The sequence below is a fragment of the Tupaia chinensis genome, unplaced genomic scaffold (assembly GCF_000334495.1).
Source record: "Tupaia chinensis unplaced genomic scaffold, TupChi_1.0 Scaffold145592_1, whole genome shotgun sequence".
In the NCBI taxonomy this organism is placed as follows: domain Eukaryota; kingdom Metazoa; phylum Chordata; class Mammalia; order Scandentia; family Tupaiidae; genus Tupaia; species Tupaia belangeri.
In genome coordinates this window covers 2,178,841-2,191,055 of record NW_006205449.1, presented here as the reverse complement: position 1 = coordinate 2,191,055, position 12,215 = coordinate 2,178,841, and the positions used below count along the sequence as shown (strand labels likewise).

At 45.1% G+C, this 12,215-nt stretch overlaps 1 long non-coding RNA gene across 1 annotated transcript in view; it reads right to left on the bottom strand.

The window, feature by feature from the left end:
* Positions 1–10,846: 10,846 nt before the first annotated feature.
* Positions 10,847–12,215, bottom strand: part of LOC102492159 (uncharacterized) — a 12,882-nt gene continuing 11,513 nt past the window's right edge. Inside the window, exon 4 of the long non-coding RNA XR_337363.2 lies at positions 10,847–10,998. This is a non-coding gene — a long non-coding RNA (uncharacterized LOC102492159). The remainder of the gene's footprint in view (positions 10,999–12,215) is intronic.

Here is a 12,215-nt window from a genome sequence, read left to right as displayed (position 1 = left end):
CTTTAAGCAAACTCATAATTCATTCAAGTTCATTTTCCTAAAGCGTAATTTTCTTCACATCCTCCCTCACTTAAAAAAAAAAAAATCGTTGGTTTCCGATTTCCTACAAAGTAATTTCCAAATAATTTCTTGGCATCATGGCACTCTACAGCTTAACAGCGTATTAATCTTTGGCTCTGTCTGCCTACTCCCTGTTCCCTGAGTGTGCTTCTTTTGCCCACCTCACCCACAGTCATTGCTCATTCCGTTGTCCCTAGTTAGACTCCCCTTCTTATTTCCTTTAGCCTTAATCTTCACCCTTAGCACAGGTTCCATTTTTTAAGACATGGGCTAGTGGCTAATGGTTCCCACCACATGTTATCTGCTTAACATACAGGACTTCCTTCCTTCCTGGCCAGAAGAAAATATTTGCCCCTTCAAGTCTAACAGCACTTGGTCCAAAACCCCCTTATGGTATTTATCTGGCTCTGTCTTGTATTAGCGTTTTTTAGGAACATGTCACATCTTTCCATCTGGATTGTTATTTCCATGGGAGGACAAATTGTTTTCTTCAACTATATTTTTTCTGTAGTCCAGTACAGAATGGTGTTCAATAAATGTGAATGAGTTGAACTTTGGTGAACGACCAAATGACCCAGCAAGTAAAAAGAAGTAGCCAGACTTTTCATATTTTTCTATTCAAGTGCTGCTGTCATATTTACAGTAAGTCTTAAGTGGCTATACTCATCACTTCTTATGGAGTTTGGCAATAAGTAGTCACCACAGAATTTAGAAAGTGAGTTTTTGTTGTTGTTTTTAACCAAGAGTGGTCTTTTCAGTGTCAATTCCAAAAATTATGTGCTAGGTGTCATTATGAGTTATGTCCAATAACTCCAAACAACTAAGTAATTTTTAAGTTTTCTTTTACAGATGAGTCTAAGTTTTTGACTTTGGTGATTTTTCTACATGATCATTATGATAACACGTCCTGGCCCTAGGTCCCCCAAGACTCTAATAATAGCACAAGGGCTTGACTGGGAACCTGGATATGCCTCCGGGTGTCGTGAAGATGCCGGATTCATGACCATTCTCTGCAAAGTGGGCTTTCAAACAGTTCTCTTGCCCTGCTGCAGATCCCAGGGGTGCAAACTAAAAAATCACAAGCGTCAAACTGCATCTTATATGATAATAAATGGCTTGCTTATATGGAGTATTTTCCATGATATAACAGGGGTGCATGCTCTATTTTGTTTTAAATCAAAGCCAGAAGGTCTCTAATGGTATGTAAATCCAGAAGCTTCTAAGGATCTTGTTGCTGTCTTCTTCTCTCCATGGTGTCATTCACATACAGTATAATTGATTTATAGGTTATAGATTTAGTTACCCCAGTAGGCACTCATCTTTATAGCCCAACCCTGAAGAGAGCTTTACGGCTTAGCTTCACTGAGCAAAGAAGGAAGTCAGACATGTTTCCAGCTAATGGAATTACGGATCAGCAGTATTTCTGCAAATACGTTATAAATTTTTCTATAACTAAATGTGCAAGCTCTTATACGGGGGGATGCATAATAAGTATTCTAGTCATAGTGACTATCCTATTCTAATAGAAATACCTGTGTCTGGGTCATTTATAAAGAATAGTTTATTTAGCTCAAGGTTTTGGAGCTCGAAATTCAGAAGTCCGTATCCAATGAGGGTCTTCTTGGAGAGATGCCATGGCAGAGCAGGGCAAGGATCAAGTCTTCACTCTTTCGACACCACTACAACGGCTTGCCAGATTTCAATGAATGGATTTGGGGGAGTCATGTTCAAACCACAGACATGACCCAGAAGTTAAAAACAAGGACACTTGGTTATAACTACTATAATAAATGGTAGAAAATTCAAGCAAGCAGACATGTTCTGAGCACCAGAAAGCGGCAGCCTCTCCCCACAGTTTGCTCATCGTAAGAGCACTGGCCACACGAATCGCCATCCACACAGGCAGATAGACAGGTGACGTACAGGAGGAAGAAGGTGCTCCTGACCCACAGCCAGAAGCGACCATGTGCCCTGTCTCTATGGCACATCAGTAGTGTACTGGACTGTGGAGCTGGAAGCCACATGCTGATGACAATTTGTGTCCCCTGGCCAGTTGGCCTAAAAACACGCCAGGTGAGTGCACCTGTCCTTAGGATCCTAGCAAGCTGGAGGACAGGAGGAAGGGGAGTGGGACATGACTGAGCCCTCACAGATGGGGGTTCTCTCTTTCTCTCATGCATGCACATGCATTCTTTCATAAATAAGAGAAAAAGAAGAAAGGAAAGAAGGGGGGGAGAAATAATGGCACAAACTGGAAGCAAATATTAAGTTGAAAGTTTGGAAAAGGGCCTGAAGGGTAATGGTAGTCTTTGTCTTTATGCTGTGGGGATCGACAATTTTTCATTGATGGTAGATTTTCATGTCGCAGAGGTAGATGGAGCCTAGATACTGAAAATGCTGAAGCTAGAGCACTTCAATTGTTGTTCAGGACAGTCTCCATGTGGGACAGAGCAGGTGCTGTGCGCCCCGCGGTGGACCAGCGCAGCCAGGCAGGTATAAGGCAGGTGTCTAACCCTTGACTTGGATGGGAGGTGACAATGAAAGATGACATCACCCAAAACTGGTGTTAGGCATGTGGTTTGGTAAAGGGACGCAAATGTAGCTTAGGTTGGTAAGAAGGTATCATGGGATATTGTCTGTTTCTAAATTGCGATCCGGAATGGCCCCCTGCAGCCCGTGTGCAGGGGTCATGTGTGTGCGTGTGCCTCATCACGTGCTCATAGCAGCACATCCTGCCAGCAAGGTCCCAGATTCTGAAGAAAAGAACCAGCACCCAGACAGGACCCAGCAGGGAGTTGGTAGAACTGAACATCGCCCCCTTAGGTCGTGCTAGAAGTTCTCTTAACCAGCCCGCAGTAATCGGCTCCCCCCTTCCTCTGCAGAAGCTCAGACTAAAGTCAGAATATGCTGCAGCCCAAAGAACTCCCCCTAGTGCATCAGCCGGGGGCACAGCAATTTCCAGTGCCGAAAGTTTGTTGGTACAGAAGTTCCGGTTTTCTAACCAATTAAATAACATGACTCTGACTACAAAAAGAGAGGTGTTTCCATGAACTCGAGTACTTGAGAGGCTGGGGCACAGCAATTTCCAGTGCCGAAAGTTTGTTGGTACAGAAGTTCGGTTTTCTAACCCAATTAAATAACATGACTCTGACTACAAAAAGAGAGGTGTTTCCATGAACTCGAGTACTTGAGAGGCTCAACGAATGTGAATTGCTAAAAATGTTGTCAAATCAGGTATCGATGATTCAGCTGCAATAGCTTAGGGAAAACAAAAATAAAATCTAGGGAGATCTACCAAATAATTACTTGAAAATGTTGGGGCTCTGTACTCTGGGGTTTACTGTAAAGTTATTTCAGTATTTATGTAAGCTTTGAACAATATGTCAGTGAAAATGTATTTAAAATTCTACGCAACGATTTTACATTCCTGACGAGATGGTAAAATAGCATGAAATTCAAGTTCCCACTTCCTGTCCAGGACTAGAAAACCCACAAAAGCAGAGACAAAGGAAAAAGTAAAGAGGAACTAGAATGAAGACTGCAGACACGGAAGACTGTGTGCCCCATTTTCCACTTACTAATCCGATTTTGTGTAGTTTCTTCCCCTGGTGCAAGGTTTGATTTTCTCCACCCCTCACATTCCACCCCTACAATCCTCCCAGTGATTAGCTGTTGGAACTCCAGCATCTAGCTAAGAAAACAGCAGCTACTAAGAGTGAGTGAAAGAAATCTCATCAAGATAAGTAGAAAATGCTGCTTCTGTTGCTTCAACTGAAGAAATGCAGATACTGTGCTGGGTTATGGAACTGCCCTTGTAAAGGTTATTTCCAGCATGGAAATATTACAGGACACCCAGTCGGGCACTGGTGTGTTCTCTGTGACTTTCAAGCTCTGAAAACCTCCTCACTCTGGTGGGGTGTCGCACTTCACATTTGCAGCCCTGGCAATAACATTCTGTTTGACATCATTTTCTTTTTCTTTTCCTTTCTTTTTCTTCTTGTTTCAAAGGCAATTCTTGTGAGGTTTCTTTGTAAACCAGAAAGAATCAGTCCTCCCAGTCCTCTCTCCACTGTAAATAACTTTGATTAAATAAATAACTTTTATCAAATAGCTTATTTTATTTTATCTGAGTCATTTTTGTGTAAATTCCCAAGGAGAAGGAAGCACTGAGGTTGGGAAGCCAGAGCAGAGCGGGCAGCAGGGAGCTGGGATTTCCCGTGGGTGCCCCCTCCTCTCTGCCACCTGCTCAGAACAGCCACTGACTGACCCTCTCAGCCCCGCAAGGTTGAAAAGCACCCACGCTGCCTCTGCAGGTTGATTCAGTCCCCCAGAAAGACACGTTTGAGTTCTCATACTCAGAACCTCAGACTGGGTTTATCTGGAAGCAGGGTCTTGGTGGTTCTGGGACCAGATGGGCTCTCATGCAACATGGCTGTCTCCTTATGAAATGAGAGGACTTGGACACAGACTTGCACACAGGGAGAATGACTTATGAAGAAGAGGCAGACTTTGGGTAAATCTTTTCCACAGGAAGGAACGTCAAAGGTTGCCAGCAAACCAAGGGATTCAACAAAGTGTTGAAATGAAAAGGATTAAAAGACTCAATACTGCCAAGATGGTAATTCTCCTCAAATTAATTCCTGCATGCTTTTTTTGTAGAAATACACAAACAGATCTTAACATTTATATGGAAATGCAAAGGACTGCGGACAGCCAGAACGATTTTGACAAAGAAGAATAATGTTGGAGGACTCGTGCCATCTGAGTTCAGAACTCACTGTAGAGCTACATTAATCAACACAGTGTGGCATTGGCATAGAAGAGGCCCATAAATCAGTGGGACAGAATGAGAGTCCAAAAATACACCTTATGTAATGGTCAGTTTAGTTTTGACAAAGGTACCAAGGTAGTTCATGGGGAGAGAGAGCAATCTTTTCAACAACTGGTGCTGGAAAAATTAGACATTAACATGCAAAAAAAAGAAAAAAGTATTTACAGACTATGACACACTATCCCCCAAAATTAACTCATAATGGTCCTCCTAAGTATTATATAAGAACTTAAATTATGAAAATCAGAGAAAAAAACATTGCAGGAAATCTTCTGACCTTGAGCTAGCTAGAGAATTCTTGGCAATGTTACCAACAGCATGATCCCCTGAGTTTGTACTTCTTTAACGGAATAGGAAAAAAAAAGAACATTTTGAAATGACCATTTAACTAAGATAAATGCAAGAGAGACCAACAATATAAACAGTAAGGGCAGAATCAATGACATAGAGAATAAAAAGCAGTAAAAAAGATCAAAATTAAGACCTATTTACTTAAAAATAGAGACTTTTTTAAGAGGGAAAGATAAAAATAAATAAAATATAGACCAAGGAGATATACTTTATATATTGCATATTTCAAGGATATTGGGTACAACTTTACAGTAATAAATTTAATAACTGAGAAAAAGGATTTTTTTATAAATATATAAAATGACAAAATTGGTACATGATGAAACAGAACAGGCTAGAATCAACGACATAGAGAATAAAAAGCAGTAAAAAAGATTATCAAAATTAGGACATATTTACTTAAAAATTTAGACATCTGGCCAGATGATTTAAAAGTTAGGATTTAAAAGTTTGCTAAAATTCACTCATGGATCGAGGAACTTAAAGGCGATGGCTTTAATTACTACATCAATTTCTCTTATGTTTTCTTGCTATAACTATTTTGCTTCTATGATTGTGGGCTTGTGTGATGTTCATTTGCATCAAGATAACCTATAAATTAATCCCAACCAAATACTCCAGAAGACGATTTTTGAAGAAGGCCTTAAACTCATGTTAAAATCCTTAAAAAAATAAAGGTTCCCAAACAGCCAAACAAACTTTAAAATAGGAGAGAAAACAGAGAGGATTCTCCCTACCAGATTTATTTTTAATATCTCCTACCATAAATCCTGTAACAGAAGCAGTATTATGCTAGCGCACAGAGGAGACCTCATGAATCCGTCCGTGATTTTATTATTAAATTTATAAAGGACAGTTTTTTTCACAATTGTTGATAGGAAATCCTGGCCAATTTTGTAAGGAAAAGAATAATTGGATTCCTGTTTTACACCACATGCAAGTTAGAGACCTATATATAAAGTATAAAACTAAAAGGTTAATGTAAGTAAGTGAACCAGAGTCTTCTATGACCTGGAATGAAGAAGAAAACTGGATAAAAAAAAATATATATCAAAAGTGCAGACTATGGGGGGGAACCAACAAGGGATGGCAAAGCACAATACCAGAATAGATGAGGGCTCCAGCACACCCACAGCAAGTGACAGGATGGCAAATGGACGGAAGCACGCAACGTGCAGAAGGGAACTCACACGGCTGACGATATCCAGCGGCTCCTTAATCTCACACGAGTCATCCCAGAATCAGGAAATAAGGCCAGCCCCACAGTGGGGAGGCTCAGCACTGTAGAGAAAACTGGCTCTGCATGGCCCACCGGGGATTGAGTCCTGGCCCCGGAAGCTTGAAAAATATGTCAGACAACACACCCATGCCCAGGGTTTAGACAGGGTAGAGAAATGGAGGGGAACACTGTGGTCCCCAGGCCCTGCTAGGGGTATTCCCACTCTCCCCCTCTTCCTGCAGAACTGCTCAGTCTCACATTGTCATTCCAAAGAATCTTGAGCAAGTGAAACAGTTGTTTTAAGTCACACACTTTTGAGACAGTTCGTTATGCAGTGAGGAATGCGGGGTGTGCTGTCTGTCCCGACGGGTAAGAAATGTGTGGGAAACTACGTGCTGTGGATTCTGACACTCAGGTCAAAAAAGCAAGCGTGTATGTATTTGATACAATGAGCGGGTCACCAAAAATGTGGAGAGAGAAAGGAGGAAGAGTAAGAATGAAACGTATAGGCTAACGCCCGTTAAGTCCATTGAAAACTCAAACTCACCATCTTTTACAAGGACATGTGTCTAGTTAAGGGCATCTACCGGGTCGAGTGACAAGAATCAGAATGGGCACAAGGAGCAAAAATGCCACAGAACAGCACAGCACACCATAACATGAGGCCAGGCAGTCCCACACCGGGTCTGACAGACAGGAGTCCTGTGTGGACCAATGAGAAAGCTCTTATGACCTGAGACTCGGGGTAATCCAGCTGTCTGCAAGGACTAAAATACGTGTGTGTGTGTATGTGTGTGTGGTTTTTTTTTTTTTTTTAGAGGTTTTCACTATAGGGCGCGTGCGCTCGCCAGACAGACAGAGACAAAGAGACAGAAAGCGAGAAATCACCCCCCAGGCGGGATGGACACACTGCAATCCCTTCTCCTCCATTCTCCTCTCGGGATCTTGGGCACGCACGCACACGCACCCGGCGTGAGTTTTAAGCCACCGGGTCCGGGACACAAACCGCGTTGAACTATGTGGGAGTCCAGCGACATAGCCATTATGCTAACTGCTGGTCCCATGTGTGTGTGTGGTTTTTGAAGAATTCTGAACTCAGATTTTTTGCAAGTATCTTTAAGTTCTCATTCTTTGAAGAAAGCAAAGCTGAAAATATTGATGAAATATTGTTACGATTTATGCAAAAAAGATGACACAGAATTAAACTCATCCTCGAAGAATAGACTTTGGTCCTACAACATAGGATTGCAAATGAACAACCCCGGGATGTGCTGGGGTGAGATTAGGCATACCGCGTGTGCATGCAGTATTCCGCGCAGGTCCCCATTCACTGTTTTTCCAACCACCTAACCCAACGCGGGCTGACTCAGAGGTGTTCTCCGCTCCTGCGTCTCACACTGTAGAGCTCAGACTTGGAGGACACAGTGATGCAAATGGCCAGCTCGTGTCCCAGAAAGCCTGTCTACACACTGCAGAAAATGGGCGTTCCTACTCTCACTCATCCTGAGGTGGAGAAGGGTTGATCTTAGATTGGAGGAGAGGACCTGACTTTTCCCTCTGAAGGCTGAAGACTCTTGTGACCGGAGGAGAGAAGGGAAGTAACTGCTCCCTGGGGGAAGTGACAGGACCCTCGGAGAGTAGGGTCAGAGCAAGGCTACGGGAAGAGCTGCTGGATACTAACCTCGCAGGGAAGGACCAGGACTCACCCACTGCAGAAGCAGTGGTCGCCCCCAGCAGGGCCACTTCGCCTTTTCAGGATTGCAAGGGCCTTACTTTATCCTTCCACTGTCAGCCAAAAGTGTGGGGCTCTGCAGGCTGGAACCAGCTGAGTCTGCCGGAATCCAGGCAGGAGCTATGCACAGCAGAGGGAGGCCAGCCAGACCTGAGCGGCCTGGGGAGATGCTCACAGCGGAAATTAGAGCACGGGGCTGCAGGAGGTACCAGGCCACATCTGCAGTCACACAGACTTCCCACAGAGGTCGCAGAAATGAAGGATGAGGAAGGCCCGAGTTCCCCACCCACAGCTGCCTCCCCTCTGTGGAGGTCTGTCAGAGGCCACGGGGATACCTGCACCCTGGGTGGCTCAGGGCCCTCTGTCTGTGTCGGACCTGCCTGTCTGGGGACAGACCTGCCTGTCTTGGCACCTGCCAGGATGGGCCTCCCAGGACCCTGAAAAGAGGAGACAGAAGGAATGTTGCCTCCTCTTCTGGAGAGGAGTCATCATCACAAGGCTGTGGCTCCTAGGGGCCAGCAGGTGTGCCCCCAACTCTTAGGAAAGCATAGAAAATAAACCCAGATAAACAGGATAAAAAGGAAAGCAAAGCAGAAGAGTCAAAAAGCCTAACACTGTCCCAGTCCCAGCCTGGGCCCCCATGAGATCCATGGCCAGTCCTTGTCAAGGGGTAGCTGTCTTCCTCAACTCTGGATTCCACAGACCACTCAGGATCTTTGTAGAACCTTCCCCTTTGCTTACATAGTTTTCTCAGATATCTCCCTGAGGAAAAGAGCATCCAGAAATGTTAAAGCTTGAGAAGGGACAAGGCGTATTAGCTTCCCACTGTTGCCATAACAAAAATCCCACTTGGGGGGGCTTAACACCACAGCTCTCTGTCCCTCACAGTTCTGGAGACCAGATGGAGGCCAGCAGGGCTGGCTCCCGCTGAGGCTATGGGGAGGACTTGCTCCAGGCCTGCTGAAGGCCGACTGTCTCCACATCTTCATCCCGTTAAAGGCTCCCTTTCTCACAGAACAGATCATGTGGGGTAAACATCTTCCCGTAAGCTGGGCTTCTCTGGAGCACCTCTGCAGAGGCCCTATTTCCATGTGAGCCGCAGCCATGGAGGCTGGGTCAGGACCTGGACATATCTGAGGGGTTACATTCAACCCACAGCCCCAGCACCATGTCCCCTTGTCCGTCTCCCTGGGTACCAGCCCCTGCCCCCTGGCTGTCAGTGCACAAGGCCCTTGTCCCGCTCCGATGCAATGATGTGCTGCCCCTGGGGGTCACTGGGCATGCCTCCCTTCCTGCACCCCCCAGCATGAGCTCCTTGTGGGGGAGAGAGTCCTCTCCCCAGCCTGTCTCCCTGGAAAACCCAGACCTCAGTGAGCAAAGAGGGAGCCTGCCACTCACGGCAGAGACTTCGCGAGGACTCTGATGAATTCCTTACATAGCAGTTCCTAGGTTTTAGGATGTGGTTGCTTTTCAGTTTTTCAAGGGCATGATTCATAGGAGAAGGAGGGAAATGAGCAAAAAGAAAGATGTGAATTCTTGCAAAGCTCAAATCCCACACCTCCCTCTACCTCTCCCATCTCAGCCGTGCCGTAGGGAGTACCACTCCGATGCAGCCCACGGAGAAGCCCTAGGTGCAGGGCCGAGCCCTGAACCGGCCTGTCTCCCCCATTATTTAAAGCAGCAGTCCTGTGAGTTCTACTCAGGCTTTTCCCAGATGACAGAAGTACGGCTCAGAGTTAAATCACCTGCACAAGGTTACTCAATTAAGGGGCGGCAGAGCACCGAGTGGAAACCGAGTCGATCAGATGCCAAAATCAATGCTCTCAACCAATACAACTCTCCTCCACACTGAAGGTCAATTAATTACAAACAAAATCAAATGTCAAAGACTACTGGTGATTACTCTCAAGAGAGACTAACACGCTTCAACCTTTTAAGCTATTCAGTCTTTCACAATTTTTTGTTTAGTCTGGTCTACACTACAACAAAACCTCAAAATGAACATTTACCTTAAAGATGCCAAAAGGATTCATAATTGCTTTTTTTTTTCCTGAAATGTAGGGGGAGCATGTTTGTGAAGAGGCTAGACAACCTTTCTTCAAAACATGGATATAACTCCTTCTCATCTGCCAAGGCGTCAATGTGTTTTCCATCTCTCTCTCTCTCTCTCTCTCTCTCTTTCTCTCTCTCAGAGCTATCCTTACTGCTTCTCCTTATTTTCATTTTTGTATCTTGTCTCCTAAATAAAAATAAGTATTGCACCAAACTCTGCCAGACACAACCACTCTAAACAGCAGCACATAAATAGCCATTCCTAAGTATATTTTAAGAAATGTAGACTCGTGAAAATACGAGTTTAATCACAGGACTGATCCAGCTGAACAGACGCAGCAGGGACCTATGTGTCCCTCAGCCTGGTTTGGGCCAGCCCCGTCTTTCCTTCCGCGCCCCAGGCGTGTACACACGCAAGCAGCTCGCGGAAGCCAGAGCACGCCCTGCAGCAGCTCAAGGTCGAAGCCATGTAATGCAACCCTGGACCGAAGCAGCAGTTCGACAGGTGTCCCTGAAGCGCTGTCAGAGAAACGCGTGCACGATGCTTCCGGGTGTGACCCGCTCCGACCCGAAACCTCGGTGCCCCGCCTGTTACCTGCTGTCCTGACGTCACATCCTTTCCGGTGTCCAGAGTCTGCCTGGAGGAGGAGGAAGAGCGCAGGGCTGCACGCCTGCCAGGTGCCTGGGCCTGGTTCTCTCCCACACTTGCTCCCGGCTTGGAGCAGGAGGCCCTTTCATGTCTCAGATGAAGCACTGAGGGTCAAAGAGATAAAAAAAGAAAAATGCCACCCAGTCACGTTGCGGTAAATGACATGGCCACAATTTCGGCCAAGACTGGTGTAACTTCAAAGTGCTTGTTTTCCACTACAACCTCCTAATTTGATATGTATATATTTTCTCCAATAAATTCAGATTTTAAAGTGATTTTATTATACTATATCCAACAGCCATAACCCACGTGCAAAGGTTCAGTGTAAAAGCACTTTCCTTGGAGTCTAAAGTTCCTCCATTAATACCTTGTCAGCAGAATCGTCCCTGGCCAGGTCCTGCTCAGACCCTGCTTCCAGCTGGCCTCTCCCCACGCCGGCCCCCAGCAGGCCTCCCTCGTCTTCCTCACACCTGCCATCTTGCAGCTCCTGGCAACAAAACAAATGATGGCGCTCCTCCTCCTACTTCCCATCACTACTCATGAAATACAGGACAGGAGTACGAGGCCGGCCTCACATCTGTAACGAGGGCATGGCATCTCCAAGCACATATCTACTGGAGACACCATTGTGTTTATTCTTTCCCTGTCCTTCAGGGCTTCCTGATTCTCACTGAGCAAACAGGGTTAGCACCAAAAGGACAAGTCGTCAAAATGGGACATCGGGAAATAAAGCTATAAATGAAAAGCCTCGGGACTGCCCTCTATCCAAGACATCTATTTGCTTTTCAAATATTAAACAGCAATTATCTCCTTGACCTACATAAAGTCGAGGGATGGTAAGGAACTTGCCCAGCGTAGTAAAACAGGCGGGAACCTGGTCAGAAATCAAAGCCATCGCCAAGTCACCCACACCCTACACTGGGCTGTGGTGGCAAACTGGTGACAGATGTTCATTCATTTGTTCATTAGTAAGTCCTGTTTTTATCGGGTATTTATCAGGGGCCAGCACTGTGGTTTCTCCATGCTGCAGGGAAAACGAGGATCCCAAATACCTTTACTCCTCGACACCATCCTTCAGCCAGTAGTTGAAATAGTCAATATTATGTTATTTACAAAATCTTTCATCTAATTTTTTCTCTTTCTACTACAAAGCAGCATATTCCTATTTAAAAACCTCTTTTTGATATCTCGCCACCTGTGTGTTCTCAAGAATAAGCTGTTGCTTGTTCAGTGTTACAGGTTTCTTTTTATTAAAACACAAGAAGCAGCCTAGGAAAAGGGGACAAGGTGTTTCGTTCCTGACGATTTTTTTTTGGGGGGG